Raw genomic sequence first — 14,937 nt, forward strand, 5'->3', positions numbered from 1 at the left:
GCCTCCCTCCTCACATCAATCATCAATCAAAACAGTCTCTCATAGACACGCCCACAGGTCAGTCTGGTCGTGGCAATCCCTCAGTTGAGATTCCTTCCTCCCAAGTGACTCTAGGTTGTGACAAGTTGACAAAAATAAAGTTTATCCAGGACAGGAAGGTCCTGCAACGGTGATCACGATGCAAGCGGCCCTCAAGCACAGCAAACTGATGCAGAGTGGATTTTAAAATCACTAGTGCCCACCCCAGAACTGCATTCAGGGACGACTTTCAGAGCTACGAAACACAAAGGAAAATGTGAGTTACAGAAATCAAAGCTACATTTCTATTCAACCCATTCGTTTCACTCCTTTTGTCTGTTTTTGTTTGATTTGTTCCAGGTTCTTTATTTTTATTATTGAAAACTCATAAACATAGATGCTGACCGTGCCTTCCCTTCCCCGTCTCCTCCAAGAACTTCCCTACCCGTTCAACTCATACCTTCTTCCTCTCTTTAGAAAACAAACATGAAAATTTAAAAAGGCAAGAGAACACAAAATTTTTTTTAAAAAGAAAAAGCATAAAACATAAACAAACACATACAGTCAGAGACAACACACATGCACACACACACACACACACAAATCTATAAAAACAGAAAATCAGAAGTCATAAAAAAAATGCTGAAAAAAAGCAATACAAGAAAAAAAAACACTATCGTGCTTACCTTGCATTGGCCATGTATTGCTGGACATGGGACCTACCCTTAAGTGTAGTTTTTTTATTTTTTTCTTTTCTTTTTTCCGGAGCTGGGGACCGAACCCAGGGCCTTGCACTTGCTAGGCAAGCGCTCTACCACTGAGCTAAATCCCCAACCCCTAAGTGTAGTTCATATACCCAGTGAGATGCCCTTGGAGAAAACTGACTTCTCACTTGCAAGCGGTTGTCAATTGTAGATTGCTTCCTGGTTAGGGATAAGAGCTCATGTCCACTTCCCCCTCTCAGCCCTGGTGTGCCTTCTGGCTTCAACCTGTGAAAGCCTTCTGTGCATGCTGCCACACTCTGTAAGAGCATTAGTCCTGCTGTGTCTGAAAGACGCGGCTCTCCTGGTCCATCCATCTTCTCTGGCTCTTATTCTGCATCTCCCTGAGCCCTAGGTCAGAGGGTGGAGCTTAATGAAGAAATCTCTTTTAGGATTGAGTGTTCTAAAGTCTCCTGGTTTTTGCACATTGTCCAGTTGCGGGGCTCTGTATTAGTTCCCATTTATTGCAAGAGGAATCTTTTCTGATTGTAGCTGAGTGGGACACTGATCTATGGACATAGCAGAATGTTATAAGGAATCATCTTATTTGTGTGTTCTTTAGCAGAACAATAGTATTTTGTTTTCTGGTAGGTCCGTGACCTATCTAATTTTAAGCTCTTGGCCATTAGAACAGTGTCAAACATGTATTCCATCCCATGAAGCGAGCCTTAAATCCAGAGAGCAGTTGGTTACTCCCTTAGTGTTCGTGCCACTACGGCAACGGTTTACCACGCAGACAGGTCACTACTAGAGATCACAAGGTTTATGGCTGGGTTGCTGTAAACACAGAGTACCTTTCCAGTACTATGAATACAAGTTAGTAGGGATAAAAACTCTAGTTCAACGTTTGCATGGTCAATGAGCTATGTAAGTTTTGTCCTCAGTAATAGAAACTTACGATCATCTGTTTGTGAATAGAAATTAATAGCTCAGTTGTTTGGGTGTTTCCGTGAGGATCTTTTGACCAACAACTCAATTAGATGTACCCCATTCGTGGCACTGGAAGGTTTACTGCTTGGCAAAAGATATCTGCTATTTCTCCTTTCTCGAGAGATCCCCTGTCTCCCCTAGTCCTTTATTCTATACCTGGTTATAATCTGGTTATACAGATTGTGGCATGGCCTTTGAAAGTTTAAAAGCTAACATTCATATGTGAAAGAATATATATTATACTGTCTTTGATGAGCCTATGTGATCTCACTCAGGATGAATTTCTTCTAACTCTATCCATTTATGTATTTTATGATTTAGATTTTTAAATAGCAGGGTAAATGTCATTGTATAAATGTACCATATTTTCATTATTTATCTATTGATGGAAATTGGAAATATATCCAATTTCTGGCTACTAGAATAGGGCATCAGTAAATCAAAAATGAATGAGCAAAGGTGTCTATAGTAGGGTAGAGTCCTTTAGTGTTTGCCCAAGAGTGAAACAGCTGAGAGATCTGTCCCAGCTTCCTACAGAACCATCACACTGATTTCCATAGTCATTGTACACGTCTGCACTTCCACCAACGATGGATAAGTGTTCTCCTTCCCCCACAACCTCACCAGCACAAGCTGCCATTTGTTTTACTGATCTTGGACATTCTGATTGGTGTAAGATGAGATCTCAAAGTAGTTCTGATTTGAATTTCCCTGATGACTTAAGGATGTTGAACATTTCTTTAAGTGTTTCTCAGCCATTTGTGTTTTATCTTTTAAGAACTATGTTTAGTTCTGTTCCCCATTTTTAATTGGGTTATTTCTTTTCTTGGTGTACAATTTTTAAAGATCTTCATATGTTTTAGATATTAACCCTCTATCAGGTGTGTAATTGGTAAAGATCTCTTACCATTCTATAGGCTGCCACTTTGTCCAAATGATAGTGTCCTTTGTCATGCCTAAATTTTCAGGTCCCATTTATTATTTGTTGATCTTAGTGCCTGTACTGATGGTGTTCTGTTCAGAAAGTCTTTTCTTGTGCCATTGAGTTCAAGGCTAGTCCTCACTCACTCTTCTATCTGTCATTATGTTGAGGTCTTTCAATCATTTGGAGTTGAGTTGTGTACAGGATGACAAATATGCACTATTGTCATATTTAGGGTACATAGATAGACAATAGATGATAGATAGAAAATAGATGGTAGATAGATGATAGGTAGATAAATAATAGATGATAATATAGAATAGATAGATGGATAGATAGATAGATAGATAGATAGATAGATGATACATGAGAGATAGATAGATAGATAGATAGATAGATAGATAGATAGATAGATAGATAGGGGTTGGGGATTTAGCTCAGTGGTAGAGCGCTTGCCTAGGAAGCGCAAGGCCCTGGGTTCGGTCCCCAGCTCCGAAAAAAAGAACCAAAAAAAAAAAATAGATAGATAGATAGATAGATAGATAGATAGATAGATAGATATGCAGACAGAGAACTATTTGAAAACCATGATTCACCTTGACTAAGGCTAAGTGTTTCTACCTCCACCACTCAGAAATTTGCAGAGTCTAAGGCTAACGTCAATATTAAAGCTCTTGTGTTGCAAATGATTCATTCCACTTTCTGATTTGGAACATGAAGCCCCCAGATGGGATTATGCTAAATTTCCCTGAGTCTAAATTCTGTAGCTCCAGATCCATCATGAGGACTTCGGGACAGGGGTAGTCCTGCATCTGATTCGTGTCCTGTATTTCTGGCAATTATTAAGCTCCCAATTACTATTTCTGACTTCTTACCAAAAGACATCTATTCTGTTATAAAGTAGTTATTATCTTGATTACATTTCTCCTCCTTTATACCTCCAATGAAATGCAGCATCCAGTACACAATCACAACATCTCCTTTCATGGGAAAGGGTTGTTCAATGTTGGTTAAATTAACAATGTGTTTGATCCTTATAAGAAAAATACATATAATAGTGTTTATCTGATATCACAGAGAGTGCAGTAACCCCAGAGAATTATCCCCAATACTTTCATTCAGAGGGAACTTGAAAACTAGATCTTTGCTTTCTGCTTGTGCTGCTTGTGAAGAACACAGAAAATGGGGACATTTCTTTGTGTTTTGTTTGTTTTAAGTCATTAGCTAAAAGAAGGCTAAGTTTTGGAATTCAGCTCCTGCTTCTATGAATGTCAGGGCTTTCTTTTCTTTCAATCAGCATTCCAAAATACACACACGCACACACACACACACACACACACACACACACACACACACACAGGGGGGAGAGAGAGAGAGGGAGAGAGAGAGAGAGATACACATACACAAATACACACACAAGCATAGACATGAACCCACACAAACACACATACATAAACACACAATTACAAACACACACATATACACACATATACATAAGCACACACACAAGCCCAGACACACACACAAACATACAGACTCACACTCACAAACGTACACACAGAGACACACACAATTACACACATACATACACAAGCACACTCACACACATCACTTCCCATTTACTTCTCTAGGATGTCAAGAAAATAAGAAAACTGCTCTGAGACACTGGAACATTCTTTTCTATAAAATACAATGAGCCATGCTTGGAGGAAATATGATTGGGTCAGTGTCTGAATCACCGAGAATGGGTTTTTGTAAGGTCCCAATTCTGTGTTTATAACAAATATCTGGAAAGAGAGGGAAGAAAACTCTAATCTGTTGCCAGCAGGTCTTGGGAGGCTGAATTGCTTTATATTAACCCAGTTTATATAAAATATACACCTGGAAGTAACACAAAACCTTCTATTTCCTCATGGTTAAATTGTTCTCTAAAATCAGATATAAAAATTTGGGTAAGAAACGTGAAAGAGAAGGGTTGGTTGCCCAACTGATTTTCTCTCACAGTAAGTATCCTGGAGATATCAGAAGGAAAAATGTGTCCACGGCAGTTCCTTGTCGGGAAAACATTTTTAATTTTCTCCCTTGGCATTATATTAAAGTAGCTCCTTTACTGTCTCAAAGAAATTTCTCTTGATTTTTCTACCAGTTTTCAACAGCACTGTTAGCTTAAAAGGAAGCAAAAGAAAAGAAGGAAAGAAGGAAAAGGGGAAAGAAGAGAAGAAGGAAAGAAAGAGGGAAAGCCAATAAAACTATTTGTCTAGGGGTAGACAAGATGGCTTCACTAATAAAGGAGCTTGCAATCAAGTCTGATGACCTAAGTTCGATTCCCTGAGACCCATGTGATGGAAAGAGAAAAGTGCCTCTTTAAGCTGTTCTCTGATATCCACATATATGCATACGATGGCATGGAGAGATACAGAATTGAATTTTAAAAACTAAAAAATATATTTTTGTCCTATCATATGAGCTTATTATAAAGATCAAAAGATAATACACAGGGCAAGAGCGATGGTTCTGTGGTTAAGAGCACTCGTTCTTGCAGAGGACCTGGGTTCAGTAGCAGCATCCCCAGCATAGGGACATATGATTATCCCTAACTCCAGTTTCCGAAAATCTCATATCCTCTTCCGGTCTCCATAGACACTAGATATTCATGTGATGCACATACGTACATGAAGCCAAAACACTTATTACATAAAATAAAAAGTCGATCTAAACATTTTTAAAGATAATATATATTGAGTGTCTTGAAAGCTGTACCTCACTATTCAAAATATTATTACTGTCATCACCACTGCAGCCTTTGTTTTCACAACAATCTTGTGGTGTGACTCTAAGGAGGAGGTTGAGGAACAGCAGGGTGGAGTGTCCTGCTTATGCTCACACAGTTGAAATGAACCCACACACGTGACCTGCTACTAGAACAGCAGCTCACACACGGTGCAGTTGAGCAAAAGACTGCTGGGATTTTATACAAAGATTTCTCACATGTCCTTGCCCTGCACTGTTTAAACATGAAGGAAAGGGAGAGACAGAAAGAATAAACCATCTGACAGACAGCCGAGTGAAAAGGTTCCGCTCTCGTCACAAACATGTTTTTCCAGTAAGATGAAAGACGTGACAAGGAGCAGAGTGCCCTGCCACATGCTCACACACGGGCAGGAAACCAGGTGTGCTTAAGTGCCTAAGTGTGAACAAAGGAATCGCCATACAATATAAATGGAAGGACGAGGCAGGATAATTCATTTACTAAGCCTATCTGGAGGAAGCCTCTGATTCAGAAATACCACAGTTACAACTTTGAACCTCTATGAACAGGTTCTCTCCTATACAGGGACATATTTACATGGTGTTCTTTATAAAATTCTCAGATAATAGAAAGCTTTGAAATTTGAAAAATTCAAACATGTACAATTAAATAAATTATGGTACACTTTCTCAGTGGAAGACCATTTTTAAAAAACTCCTTAAAGTAAGGGTAAATTTACAGGAATAGATGTTTAAAATCCCTGCATGAGTTATATAAAGAAAGAGTAAGTTGCCGAATAGGATAATTATTTCAGCCATAGATAGATAGATGAAAGATAGATAGATAGATAGATAGATAGATAGATAGATAGATAGGCAGACAGACAGACGGACGGACGGAATAGATGTAGCTAGCTATCTAGGTAGGTAGGTAGGTAGGTAGGTGATAGATAGATAGATAGATAGATAGATAGATAGATAGATAGATAGATTAGATAGATAGGCAGACAGCTAGACAGACAGAAGTAGCTAGATAGATAGATAAGTAGGTAGGTAGACAAACAGACAGAGGTAGGTAGGTAGATAAGTAGGTAGGTAGACAGACAGACAGAGGTAGGTAGGTAGATAGATAGATAGATAGATAGATAGATAGATAGATAGATAGATAGATAGAAGATAGATAGTAGATAGATAGTAGATAGGAAAACATACCCATATCATTTCCCCTAAACACTGCATGATCAGGTAGACTTTTGTTTGCTATGTTTTATTATTTCTGTTTTTATACCACAAATAATTTGTTTAAGAATAAAAATGTTAATAAATCCCACTTTCAATAAATCCCTTAGTACTTAGTGCAGATACAACGAAAGTCAAAGAAGTGCTTAAGTAATAATGATGACGATAAAACAGACACTATAGAGCATTCTAAAATAAGAATCCTGAAGAAGGCTGGGGATACTCGAGGAGCGGTCAGTCCTTCCAGATGACATCGGACATCGGGGATGTGATGCCGATGCAGCAATGAGTATAGAAGGAGCCGAGTTTATAAAGCCTAAATAAACACTGTCTTATGGCATGTAAGCATGCGATTAAATAGGGCCAGAGACCCCAAGCAATTAATATCTGTTAATAAATACAAAGTGACAAATACAGTACAACCAAGAGGAAGTGGATTTTAATATAAACTCCAAGTGAGGCACGATGACTCACGCCTGGAATGTCTTTGCTTTTCTAATCTGATTACTATTTGAAATTTTGAAAAATTAAAATATAATTCCACCATTTCTCCCTCTCTCCCTTCCCCTCTGCTCCTTTCTCATTGCCCCTCGTTTCCTCTCAAGTTCAAGAGTTCTTCTTCTTCTTCTTCTTCTTCTTCTTCTTCTTCTTCTTCTTCTTCTTCTTCTTCTTCTTCTTCTTCTTCTTCTTCTTCCTCTTCCTCTTCCTCTTCTTCTTCATTATGGTTAAGTAAATGCATAAACATATAAACACAAGCAGCTGATTATTTACATTTGGCTTTGCATATATGATTTGGGGTTGACCACTTGGTGATGAATGTCCAACCAGGACGCATCTCCTTGAAGAGTCTATTTCTCTTCTCAGCCGCCCCTAGTCTTCAATAGTTCTTTGCCTAAAGCGAGTTCCCATGAGATCTCCCCTTCCTGAGTTACTTTGTCTCTTGCTCTGGTCTTATGTGACCAAGGCAGTGGCAAGCGCGTGTAACCTCAGTGCTGGAAAGAGAGGCAGAGTAGACAGAACCATGAAGCTCACTGGCCAGGCAGCCTAGCCTAGCCTAGCCCAAGTGACTATGTCTGGGCCAGAAAAAGACCCTGTATCACAAAGGGGCAGGGACAACAGTGGCAATGCAAAAGCACTCAAAGTTGCTATGTGACCTTCACATGCACATCCATATATGAGCACACCTACCTGACCCCACATGTACACACATACATGAATATGTACAACACACACACACACACACACACTAAATCACAGAACCATCATCTTGTTCAAACATTCTCTTTCTGTTAATGTCCTTAAATGCAGTTAGTTGTACCTGAGTAAAACTGTGCTTTCCCATCCCTTTAGATGGCTTTAGTGGGTGATTGAAATTAACCTCCAGAACGATTTGTTTTAAAAATACGACTACCTAAACATCAAATTGAGCAAAATAGCAGAACTCAACTCTAACAGACTGCTATAAACAATTATAGCAAGTAGATTTAAAAACAATAATCCACAACAGAGATGCAGGAAATTATAAATAATCTCGTTTTATGAAAAACTAAACACTAAGTTGTCACAGAAAATAAGATAAACATACTATAGTGGTATGTGTCACTATATTAATATAAAATATCAATTATCTATCATTAATATACATAATTTAATGTAATATAGTGACTTATATATATGTGTGTTTATAGATAGATAGATAGATAGATAGATAGATAGATAGATAGATAGATAGACAACCATAGCAGTGGGGAGCTGAGGCAGGGGAGTGTGAGTTTAAAAAGAAAACCAAGGAAAGATTATACCCATAAAAGCCCATTTCGATTTCTAGAACTTAGAAAAATCATGAAAAAAAAAAAGTCAGAAAACAAGCATGCTGACAGAAAGCTTTCAAGCTACTCCCTTAGGGTATGGGTATTAAATTCATGAATTGATTCCATGTACTTTATTTAGACTTGGGCAAATCAGAGAAGTCTCACTTTTCCTCTGACATAAGAGAAGATTATGCTTAGAATTTTTCAGTTACGAGCAGGGGAGGGTAAATTTATGCGCATGAACTTCGGACTAGGAGACTGTGAGTTACTTAAGAACAGAAAGCGAAGTCATCCTCCAGGAATTCCCTTAAGCACCAGTGTGCAAAACAATTTGAGGCTATTACTGCCACCTAGTGGGCAACTGTATTTTTACTCTTTGGTATAAAAACCCGAAACCCTCAATGGGTACTTTAAAAATAATTTCATGATAAGTGATAATATTTATGTTTCAGTATAACAATACTGATGAATAAAAGCAAAGGCATAAAACATTTATTTTATTCAGTTATACAAGTAGCTAGAAGTGGTAACATATATTCTTAGAAGCAAAGAATTGTTAAGAGTTTTAGAGCAAAAAATACAATGTTAATGTTTAGCAAGATAATAATATTTCATCTTTCACTTTATGTCCTTAGGGTAAAATAATTGCATAAACTGCCTTTTCTGTCAAATGTATATGGAATGCATATGCACAAAGCCTTCATTAGATATTTTATACCATTTGCTAAGTCGTTCCAAACTTTTTTGATAGATAGATAGATACACAATTGGAAACACATTGTCCAGTAGCAGCACCAACAGCGTCTGCTCACAGCACCGTGGCAGCAACTGGAAGGCAACGTGGAGCATCAGTGCCGCCGTCCGTGGAGCAGAGGAGTCGCATACGAAGGAAGTCACCAAGTGCACAGCAAAGCAGAATGTCTGGGCCAATGTGCACAACACTGACACAGCACCAAGGGTGTAACATGGACGTAAGCGTTAACAAATGTCAAACAGAAACACCAGACTGGGGACAGCGTCTGCTACAACACACCAGGCCCCGGCTGCGGCTGTAAGAGGATTGCACCGCTCACTGCAGTATACAGACGAGGCATTAGGACACACACCAGATCATGCTGTGGCCGAGGGGAGGTGTGGACAGGCCAGCTGGGTGCCACCAGTATGTAGGTGCCAGGAACCCTTTGCGGGTCCAAAGTCAAATGGCTGCAGGCCCGGACGCAGGGAACCAGCCTCACCTAGGTGTCGGCTGGGAGCTGGCACATGAAACATCAGCCCTACAGGATTTGAGTCAGGAAGTCAATCCTCTTGTCTTCCTTGAGAAGTAACCAGGAGAAAGCAAACACCCAACTCCACAGACACTGGAAAGGATAGGCTGAAGGTGGGCGCCATCTCTCGGCCTCAAGGTAAACGGGGCACACAGGCCATTCTCCCTGTTTACACTGTACCTGGGGTCCACACCAGTCTTCCCTGGGAGCCACAGAACATCTGTCCCTTGAGTCAGGGTACATGGCCTTTCTTCCTAGGACCCCCATTCTACCTTCCTTTTCAGGGTATCCTGATGTCGCAACTCGTTGGCTCAGGAAATCATTGTGTCTCGATGATGGATCCAAAGTCAGGAGGAAAGAAGCCCACATGAGCTCTAGAGCTACAGACTTCCAGGAAGAGAAGGAGGCAGTTAGTCAAGTCTAACCCACTGGTCTCCCCGAACGGAAGAGTCCTGGACCCAGCCCAGGGATACTTCTGACTCCCCTCGAGGTGGCTTCCGCCTTTTCTCTTGGCAGGGAGGAGGCTGAAGGAACGGATACAACCCAGAGCTCTCACTCACTCGCTTGTCGTCAGGCCCTGGCGGTGCTCTCTGCTCTAAGTGAAGCTGAGGCGCGGACAAATGGAGCTGCCTTGGGCTTCTAAGACAACTCTGGCTACAGTTGAGTATGTTTGGGTAATTGGAATCCCAGGACTTTGCTGGAGTGTTCTGAGTTGCCCCCAGGACACATCTCAAGACATCTAGAAGGTTCTGAACATTTTGTTTGTTCCCAGGTGGCTGTTCACAATGTCTCTCACTGAAGTAGAGAGTCGGTGCTGGGGATTCTTCAGTAGACTTCAATGAGCCAGAGCTAATGGTTGCCCGTGAATGCTGTGATGTGGCCCATCTTAACTTCAGAGTGGGAACAAACAAAAGTGACCTGTAGTCACTACATCTAAAAGGCCTCCCTGAGCTCACCCATCTACACCTTTCCTTTGGTCAATGAATTCTATGATGACAGCCTCCCTGGAGCATGACCCAGTAGGTCTCTGCTGTGCTCTGTGTAAAGATAGACTCTCTCCAGTTCTCTGAGCTTCCTGTTGGAGAGATCTGCTCTAGCAGCTTCATTTAGTTGTCATTTTTATCATTGTGGCAACTGTCTGAGAAAAGCAACTTGAGGGTATCCTTGGCTCCTGGTTTGAAGGGATACAAACCACCATGGTGGGGAATGTGACACAGTTGGTCACATTATTGTGATGGAAAGGAGACAGGTGAATGATCATGTTTTTCATTTTAAACCTCTGTGTATGTCTCTAATGCTGTTGTCTGCATGGGGGGCAGGGGGTAGATCAGAGGACAGTTCTGAAGAGTTAGGTATCTGTTGACATTTTTTGCATGGGTTCTAGGACTGAACTCAAATTATCAGGCTTCTGTGAGAAGCAAGTGCCTTTACCTGGTGAGCTGTCTCGATGGCTCAGAAATGAGCAGGACTTGGTGCTGCCCAAGGGGACTGGTCCTCAGAGTTGGTCAGAGTGCTGCCTGTCATCCACCTCAGGGTTCCTTGCCCCTAGCAGACTGCATGGGCTGGGCACGCAGAGCCAGAAGCCTTCAAAAGAAGAGACAAAAACACACGGTTGGCGCAGACAGAGGCAGCAGAGGAAGGCAGTGGCCCTAGCCAACAGGTGTCACTTCAGCTCTAAAGTTCTTGGTGACCTAAAGTTGTTCCAGAGATGGCCATGGATAGCATAAAGTAGCCTGGAAAATGGCTGGAAGGTCAGGAAGCACCAGAGAGCACCGTGGCACCACTAAGTGTAGACTCGCACGGCAGAAAGCCTCTGTGGGCTCTCATGTCTGATGGGTAGATTTTCCTTTCAAGACAGGTGGCCAGATGAGCCATCAACAGTACGCTGCATAAGAACTCTGGACCGTCATCAGGTGTCTGACAAGGATCCATCGTTGTAGGCTGCCCTGCCCTGTTCCTCCTGCGATGCTTCCAATGCCAATTGAAACAGGCGCTGTAGGCAAAGGATGTTCCTCACTCCTCACAGCTGTAAGACTTCTCTCATCGGTGTGCCTTTTCCTGGTGTTTCAGAAGGTTGGAGCCACGGTTGAAGGCTTTCCCACACTATCCACATTTAAAGGGCTTCTCACCGGTGTGAATTATTTGATGTTTGGTGACATCTGAGCTGTGCCTGAAGGTCTTCCCACACTGGCCACACTTAAAGGGCTTCTTCAGTGAACTCTCTGGTGGCGAGTGTCATCTGGCTTGTGTTTAAAGGCCCGACTGCATTCATTGCACTCATAGGGCTTCTTCCTCTGAAAAGGAACAAACATGGGGACACCCTCAAAGTCATCTTTAAATGAGGCATCGAAGGCATCAAAGATATGTGCTTCGTCTTTGGGACTCAGGACAGGATCTTTTCAGGGTTTGCGAAGCTTTCTTGGTTGGTTTTTTCCCCCTTTGATGTTTTCTCTCCTTTGACGGTGGCCCTTTTGCACACCTATCTCCTCCTTTGGGGCCTGGATCTTCCTTTTCCTAGTTGCAGGCTTTCCTCTTGCTTCTCTTAAAAGCAGGAAACCTCCTGGAGGCCAAGAAAGGCTGAGGGGTCCCAGTCAGTGGCTGCCTGGCTCCTTCTCTGGGACTTCACTCTGTCAAAGACAGCTCACCACATCCTGCTTATGAAGCTGCATCAAGCAGACAGAACCATGGTCTTCTTGCTTCTGATGGGGGCCGAGCGCAGACGCAGGCAGAACATGGCGGTAGGCAGGCTGACCAGAAGGCGGGCAATCGTTAACAATGCCCACTTGAGCCCTCCACTCCCACACCTAAAGGTGCCCGCCCCTCTGGTGCCCATTCCAAACTTTGAACATTCGCCCTTTGTGCACAGTAAAATTCAACTCAGAGGGTTTGGAATTTTCTACAAAATTGTGTCAGGACTTACTGACAATTATAATGATGTATCCATCATCTAGTTCTCCCAACTTACCTTTGTGTGCTTAGAACCTAGTCCAAACGTTTGTTGATCCGGGACTATTTGTGTTATAAAATATAAGAGAAATTAAAACCTAAATGTAAGGTCTCACCCAGCCTCTTTAGGAAACATGTGCATCATCTAAATATGGATTCCTACGGCAAAGCCTCAGTTGCTCCATGCTGACCATGGTCATGGCCTCCTATCTTCTAGAAACTTCGAGAAGAGTTCAGAAAAAGTCAACCCCAGTCTTTGCTGAGGATTAATAAGAAATAGGCTTATTTAGCATGAAACCCAAACACACTGAAGGGGCTTCACCAATACAAATTTTACTCTTCCAGGATTATTTAGTAAAAAAGATAGGAGGAGGAAGAGACACAAACAAGTTCAAGGACAGAGACATCTGAAACACATTGTTTGCGCTGGATTCTTGATGAACAAAATAAACGTGCCTTAGAGTTTTTATTGGGCTGAAGGTAAGAAGAAAATAAAAAAGTGGGGCACCACTAATCAATAAGCAGTAAATTTTAAGTAAGGCTGGATTGACTACTGAATATTTATAATTTTATGTTCACCTATATTTCAAGTTTACTTTTATTTTTGTATTATTATGTTTTTTGACAGGTTCATACATGTATATAATGCCTTCTGATTACTTTCCCTCCACCCTCTCTTATCTCCTTCCCAATCCTTCTCCTCCCTACAGGTCCACGTGCATGGTATTTTATTTTGTGTCCCACAGAGTTTGCCCAAGGCCATCTGTATGACCATGAATTTGAAACTAAGTGCTGGAGCTTGGTCAGCTCACTAGTAGGCCCATAACTAAAGATAGTAATAACCTCCCCCCTGTTGTCGTAAAAATAAAAAAAAAAGCTGTCTTTTACCCCCAATAGGTCCGGCACCACAATATCTGGTAGATATCTTGCCAGAAACACACATCCTAACTCTGTGGTGGCCCAGTGTCTCTAGCCACCACCCACTCACTTACACTTAAATCGCTACATGAAAAAACACACAACACAATAACCTTTGATCCAACTGATAAGATATAATTGCCCACCTAAACATACAAAGCCCTGTACACATCCATCCCTTAAGAACACTCATAACAACCTGTAAAGGCACAGAGTGGAATTTTTTTTTTTTTCAGAGCTGGGGACCAAACCCAGGGCCTTGCGCTTGCTAGGCAAGCGCTCTACCACCGAGCTAAATCCCCAACCCTCGCAGCGTGGAATTTTTTTTTTTTTTTTTGGTTCTTTTTTTCGGAGCTGGGGACCGAACCCAGGGCCTTGCGCTTTCTAGGCAAGCGCTCTACCACTGAGCTAAATCCCCAACCCCCACAGAGTGGAATTTTAACGTCAGCCTCCATGTTCTCTGTGGCCTCTCCTCCAGTCTCCTCCTCTTCCCTCGAACCTTTCTCCCGCCCATCCTTTCTTCTCGTCCAATGACAGGCCTTGTTCTATCTTGTACCTACCTCACCTGTATGACATCATCCTACATCTCCTCCCCCATGATCCTCCCCCCAATCCCCTCCGCACTGTGATCTAGCAGTACCCAGCAACTCTGCGAGGAGGAGTAGGGTCTCATGTGCTGCACTCCGTTCTATAGTTGACTGCTGACTGTCTCTGTCTTATGCAGATTCCTGCAGTTGCTGTGATTTCATGTTCCCTTGAATGGGTGGCTACTCTGACTAAGAAGTAGCAGCTGTCTATAGATAGAAACCTCAATAATTTGAAGGCAGCTGGTGTCATGCCCATTTAGCTAAACAATGGTAGTAAATTCCTCTGTAGGGTCTATCCTCTTACTAGCCATGTGTTTTTGACTCGGTTGACAATACCAAGTGTAAGACTTCTGTGGAGTGGACTTCAGATCCAAGCAGAGTGTGCTTGGTTATCCCCATAATATTTATGCCACTACTGCACCAGAGGGTTCATCTCGCCTACTAGGTTGTTACTGTGGTTTGCAGTGTTCACAACTGAGTTAGAGTGCTGATCAGTTTTCTCTCCTAACAGTCTGCTCAGCGTCTCCCAATGCTAAAGTGGAAGGGATAAAGAACTGGGGAAGCATTAACTATTTTTTTTTCCATCTTTATTACCTTGGGTATATCTTTTTTTTTTTTTTTTTGGTTCTTTTTTTTCGGAGCTGGGGACCGAACCCAGGGCCTTGCGCTTCCTAGGCAAGCGCTCTACCACTGAGCTAAATCCCCAACCCCACCTTGGGTATATCTTATTTACATTTGGATTGTTACTCCCTTTCCTCGTTTCCGGGCCAACTTCCTCCTAACTCTTCCACC

General features: G+C 41.8%; 1 pseudogene; it reads right to left on the reverse strand.

Moving 5' to 3' along the window:
• Nucleotides 1–11,446: 11,446 nt before the first annotated feature.
• Nucleotides 11,447–12,840, reverse strand: LOC116887668 (annotated as a pseudogene).
• Between the last annotated feature and the right edge of the window lie 2,097 nt (nucleotides 12,841–14,937).

The sequence above is a fragment of the Rattus rattus genome, chromosome 18, assembly GCF_011064425.1.
Source record: "Rattus rattus isolate New Zealand chromosome 18, Rrattus_CSIRO_v1, whole genome shotgun sequence".
Taxonomy (NCBI): Eukaryota; Metazoa; Chordata; class Mammalia; order Rodentia; family Muridae; genus Rattus; species Rattus rattus.